This window comes from Physcomitrium patens, chromosome 3, assembly GCF_059467195.1.
Source record: "Physcomitrium patens ecotype Gransden chromosome 3, ASM5946719v1, whole genome shotgun sequence".
Classification (NCBI taxonomy): Eukaryota; Viridiplantae; Streptophyta; class Bryopsida; order Funariales; family Funariaceae; genus Physcomitrium; species Physcomitrium patens.
In genome coordinates this window covers 13281415-13288172 of record NC_143412.1, presented here as the reverse complement: position 1 = coordinate 13288172, position 6758 = coordinate 13281415, and positions in this window count along the sequence as shown.

The window sequence follows — 6758 nt, the reverse complement described above, 5'->3', positions numbered from 1 at the left end:
TCAACATTGTCCAAAGAAGTGACGCAACCATAAAATGAAGAGTACGGTCATAGTAGCTTTGCAATATTTCAAATCAAAGAAGATAGCATATTCGAAAACAAATTTATCTAGCAACAATAGGAACTGTGCGGTTGGAACCTTATACAATATCTAGTGAAGGTCCTATTCTCTCCTCAGAACCCTCTCCATGTTTTATGATAAATGTTATTCTAAGACCTAAACATCATAAAACCTCTGCCTTACTAGATTCAAGAGCCTCACCATGTTTCTTATACAAAGAATTTGCTAAAAGACATTGTATACTTTTAGTGAATAAGACTAAACCTATTCATGTAGAAGTCATAGATAGTCGTCCGTTGTTTTTAGGAGATATTACTTATAAAACACTTCCTATAGAAGTAGCAACTAATGGTCATAGTAGCTTTGTAATATTTAATATTATTAGATGTCCCTCTAATCCAATCATTTTAAATTTATCATGGCTAGAAAAATATAATCCTAAAATAGATTAGACTTCTTGTAGTCTTAACTTTTTTTAAAGTATAATTAAGAATATAATTAATCAAGTAGAAAGTCATAAGTCTAATACAATTAAATCTGTATTTATAGGTACAAGAGCAATTGTATGTTGCAAAAGAAGGATCACCTTGTGTCACTTATGCCACACCTATTTCTATTGGTGGAAAGACTTCAAGTGGCATTTCAAGCCAATATCAAGATTTTTAAGATGTATTTGAGAAAAATAATGCGGATACTCTTCAAGAATATCATTCTTATGACTACTCAATTGACCTTTAAGAAGGAGCACAATCGCCATTTGGACCAATCTACAATTTATCACAAAATGAGTTCGGTGAATTCAAGGAGTATATTAAAGAGAATTTGTCCAAGAACTTCATACGCCATTCCAAATCTCCAGCAAGAGCTCCAATTTTATTTGTGAAGAAAAAAGATGGATCATTGTGGATGTATGTTGATTATGAAGGACTCAACAAAATCACCATAAAAAAAAATACCTATTACTTTTGATATCTGGACACCTTGATTAGTTGAATCAAGCTAAGATCTATACAAAAATAGATCTACGAGGAGCATACAATCTGGTACCCAATAAAAAAGGAGATGAATGAAAGATTGCATTTTGAATAAGGTATGGATATTTTGAATACAACGTCATGCCTTTTGGACTTATAAATGCATCAGTAGCATTCTAACATCTAATGAATGATGTCTTTTGGGAGTTTTTAGATGATTTGTTGTGTGTTACCTACACGACATCTTAATCTATTCTAAAAATACAGAAGAACATGAACTTCATGTTTATCGTGTGTTACAAAAACTAAGAGATGCGAGACTCTATGCCAAGATAGAAAAGTATATATTTCATACTACTCAAGTCAAATTCTTAAGATACATCATTTCAAATGATGGACTTATGATGGATCCTAAGAGAGTTCAAACTATTATGGATTAGAAGATCTCAAAAACATTAAGAGATCTCTAATGCTTTTTGGAATTTGCTCACTACTATCGGATCTTCATCAAAGACTTCTCTCAAGTTGCAGCTCCACTTACACGTTTGACTTGTAAAGACAAAATTCAATGGAATCAAGAAGTAGAAGTAGCATTTAAAGCTTTGAAGACAACCTTTGTTTCTGCACTAATCTTGTTTTGCATTGATTTTTTTAAGCCATTTTTTATGGAAACAAATGCATCAAACTTTGCTTTGGATGCTATATTGTCAGAAATGGGAACAGATGATAAACTTCATCCAATAGCTTTTCATTCCAAAAATATTTCAGCAGCCAAGATCAACTACAAGATCCACGACAAAAACTCCTTACAATCATGGATTTGTTTCAAGAATGGCGTCATTATCTAGAAGGTGCTTCTAGCCTAGTCACAATATATATGGATCACAAGAACCTTAAATATTTTATGTCAACATGTATTTTGAATCATTGCCAAGCCCGTTGGAGTATGTTTTTGTCAAGATTCGAATTTAAGATCACTTATCGACTAGAAAAACAAAAAAGTTTGTCAGATGCACTTTCTAAACAATCTTACCTTGCACCAAAGGAAGAAGATGCTGCTTTTGATCAATAATAGATAATTCTCTTGAAGCTAAAGTATCTTCATCTTCGAGCAATGAAATCAACACAACTATTGATTCAACTTTCATTAAGTAAGTTCAGTCAAGTATATCTTCTGATCCTCTTATTCGTGATATTAAGGAAAATCTTTCAAAGTCTCATGATACTTCCAAGTTTGAATTCAAGAACAATCTACTATATTTTGAGGAATGCCTATATGTTCCAAAAGGTGAAGCTTGATTATATGTTCTTCAAGTTCATCATGATTTTTCAATAGCAGGACATTTTGGGTACAATAAAACTTTGGAACTAATATCCAACGACTTTTGGTGGCCTTAAATGTAGAAAGTAGTCAAAGATTTTGTACAATCTTGTGATGTTTGCTCAAGAGCAAAAATTCCTCGTCATCGACCTTACAGACTTCTTTAGCCATTACCCATTCTAGAACAACCATGGTCTTTTGTTTCTATGGATTTCATCATGGATCTTTGAATCTCAGGTTTTTATGACTCTATATTCGTGATAGTAGATCGTTTTACTAAGATGGCACATTTTGTACTATGTACAAAATTGATCATAGGTGAAAAAACAACTAAGCTCTTTCTTAATAATATCATTCGCTATCATGGATTATCCAAGGATATTATATCAGATAGGAGAACTTAATTTATATCAAGATTTTGACAAACTCTTTTCAAGATTCTAAAAATAGATATAAAACTATCTTTGGCATTCCATCCTCAAATTGATGGACAAATGGAGCGTGTTAATCAAGTTTTAGAGTAGTATTTAAGATGTACCATCAACTACCAATAAGGTGATTGGACAACTCCTTTGCCATTGACAGAGTTTGCTTACAATAATACATTACATTCTTCTACAAAACAAACATCTTTCTTTGCCAATTATGGTTATCATCTACAACTTGATACTTTTGACTTTTCAATAGTTGATAATCATGCGGCAAATGATTTGGTAATTCATTTGTTAGAGCTATATGCAATGATAAAGGCACAATTAAAAGAAGCTCAAGAACAACAAAAGGTCGATGCGGATGTCTATTGAAAGGAACAACTACCATTCCACATGGGTGATAAGGTATGGTTATTTTGTCGCAATATCAAGACCACTCATCTTTGTGACAAGTTGGACTATCTAAGGCTTGGACCATTTTCTATTTCTGCACAAATCAATCCAATTTCATATCGTTTATACCTATCAAAATCAATGAAAATCCATCTAATATTCTATGTGTTTCTTCTTCAACCATACAAGATAGCGGACATACCAAAGAAAAGACAAGCTCTACCTCCTCCTATAGAAGTGGAGAATAATGAAGAGTTTAAAGTAGAAGAAGTCTTAGATTCAAGGGGGTACTTAAATAAATTGGAATAACTTGTCCATTGGCACGGATATGATATTAGTAAATGTACATGGGAGCCAATAAAGAATCTTACAAATGTAGATAAGGTGGTGGAGGCTTTTCATTGGTGACATCCATCAAAATCAAGATGAAAACCTTTTTTATAAAAGAAATAAGATCTAGGCAAGATAACATTCTACTTTCAATCCTTGTTTGTAGCTTTTTTGTAGTTGTGACACTGATGAGATAGAAAACCAACAACCAGTGGATTCAACATAAGAGCCTTTATTTGCTAACTTGTCAAACAAGACATTATGATTATCACAACCTTTAAGATGACGCAATCGAGATGAAGATCTTCAAGAATGACATATTCTTCCTCAAATGGATGGAAAGATACAATGCATTTGGTATCATGACCTTAGAAAGAACTCCCAATGTTTGGTGATTTTACTAGAGGTAGGAACAATTTTTGATGGTGTTCTAAATGTTTTATTTGAAGGAAGTTATAAATGCTTCAATAACAATCAAATAATTGGGTGGTCTTCTTGCCCTAATATGGGACACTATCGATGGTTGAGAGGTCCTATCAATCATCTTCAAAGAGAACAAAGAACACAGTATGTAGTGAATATAATTCATCGCATCATAGATTTTCTCAACCTATGATGACCGCTCCTCATGGAACTCGTCCCTAAAAGGAGAGGTAATGTCACGAACATATGGATGTATGCCAGTAATTATATGTATAAATAGGTCGAAATAAGTAAAAGTAGGTAAAATAAATTAATTCTATAATATTTGCTATCATAGCTTTCTAAAAGCTTTATAGATGCTGCTTTGATTTTATAGGTGTCTTTAATTGACTTTTTGGATTAGAAACATAGTCAATAAGTTGGCCATGTACCACACATGTTGTTAGCTTGAAGACCAAGCTAACTATGTGGCTCACATGTAGAAAAACTTGCCTTGTAAGTCAAGGCATGTGTCCTACAAAGTCAATACATATTGGAGGTCCTATAGAACATTGCCATGTAGCCCCTAGTTAGATAGTATATATAGAGACAATAGTGAAGCCCTCTTCACTCTTCTCAACTTCTTTTTTGCTTCTATATATATTATCTACCTAGGATCTATGTGGCAACATTCTATATGAACTCCAAAAACGTGTTGACTTTGCATTACACGTATTTTAACTTGTAAGGAAAATCTTCTTATATGGACACCACATAATTAACTTATTCTATAAGCTATCAATACATGTGCCATGTGGTTAGCTTGTTGACCAATTTTTTAATGTATTAATCAACTATAGACATATTTATAGTCAAAATAGCATCTAAAAAGTTTTTAGGAAGCTTGTCTAGAAGGTATCATGAAATTAAACTATTTTCACCTACTTCTATATATTTATATTAATTAAGTAATAATTATAGTAGATATATATCCATAACTTTATTCCTTCTTTTTGGAGACGAATTCTACAAGGAATGATAATCACATATTGAGGAAGTGTAAAATATGACAAATTATATTTGCTAAGTACTCTGACCTTTGTTTTCTTTGAAAGTAATTGATAGGTCTTCTCAACCACTGATAATGTTCCATTTTAGGATGGGAAGACCACCGTGTGATTTGATCATTGTTGAAATCTTTGTAACTTCATTCCAACAAAACATTTATAATACTATTAAGAATTGTGCTTACTTCCAATAAAATTACTAAATATGGAGATTCTCTTTTCAAGTCATGATATCAAACATGTTATATCTTGCCATCTATTTGACAAAGAACATGTCATTCTTGAAGTTCTTCATCTCTATTACGTTGTCTTGAAGGTTGTGATAATTGTAATATCTCATTTAATAAATCAATAAATGATAGTTCTTGAGTTGAATCCGCTGACTATTGATTCTCTATCTCTTTAATGCCACAATCATATAAAAACTATAAACAAGAATAGAAAGTAGAATGTAATGTTTTTAAAATAGTGTTCCTTTTATAGCAAAGGTTTTGCTATTCTTAATCTTAGTTTTGATAGATGTTGTTGATGAACAGCTTTGATCTTCTCTACTACATTTATAAGATTTTTTGTTGGCTCCCATATGCATTGTCATATTGTGGTATGGCTATTATGTGAAAATAATGCATATAAATAATTAATGTATAATTTACTATACAATGTAATAAGAGCCATATTATTATATTTTAGTTAATCATAAAATATAGTTAGATTATTACTTTGAAGTGGTTATTTAAAAGGACTATTATTGATATTGGTTTTATATTGATAATAATTATGTATATTTAGAGCCACCTTTTTAGACATTAATGACTCTTAAAATATTATTTTATTTTTTTATCTGATATTTAAAGCATATATTATGTAAATCTTATAAGAGAAAGGATTAGAAAGAGACTTTGGTAGAAAAAAGAGTAGTTAGGGCATGCATATGGATGATAAAAATCTCCATTGCTATTGGCCAAAAGGCATATACAATGGACTTCAAGGATGTTGTTTGAGGTCTTATTAGGAATTAAGGTTATTATTTCAAAAGAATTGGAACTTTGGAGGCTAAAATCAGCAAGTTTAGATTTTTGGCTATGGTTTTGGTACAAATTTTGTGTAATTTGGAGTATATATGAAAGATATATAGGCACTCAAAGTTAAGGTGTTGATTTTGTACCTACTGTCACTCTTTTGTATATAATGCATGCATATAGAAAGCAATGAAGGATTGGCAATTAAGATTAAAAAGAGCACTTTCTTTACTACATTTTTGCATATTATTTGATGAATTCTAAGTTAAAATAAAAAAGATATTAGAAGTTGAAGTCAGTGCTTGAAATCTAAAGGTAGTTAGTAACTTGATTTACTAGTGGTTGTATTTTGAGCTATATCTTGAGCAATTTGATAAGATTTTGGCTCAAAATTTTTAAAATTTTATTTATGGCAAGATTTGTAATCTGAGAATATATGAGATATCTAGTAATAGAAAGTTTAGTTTTAACTTATTGGCTAGGCTTTAATAAATAATTTATTTCATTTTTAACTTATATACAAAATGATAATTCCCAAAACCTCTTCACTTTATATAAAATGCCCAAATTATAACAAAATCCTTCAAAACATACTTTTTTTTTAAAGAATTTTTTCTTTTAGAATTTTAAAAATTTATATTTCTTGATCTATATCTTAAAATTTTATTTATAGTCAAAAATATAGATAAAAAAGTGTTCTCTTCAACTCTGGTCGTCGATTTTTTATTCCTTTCTATACATATACGTTATGTGCAAAGAAT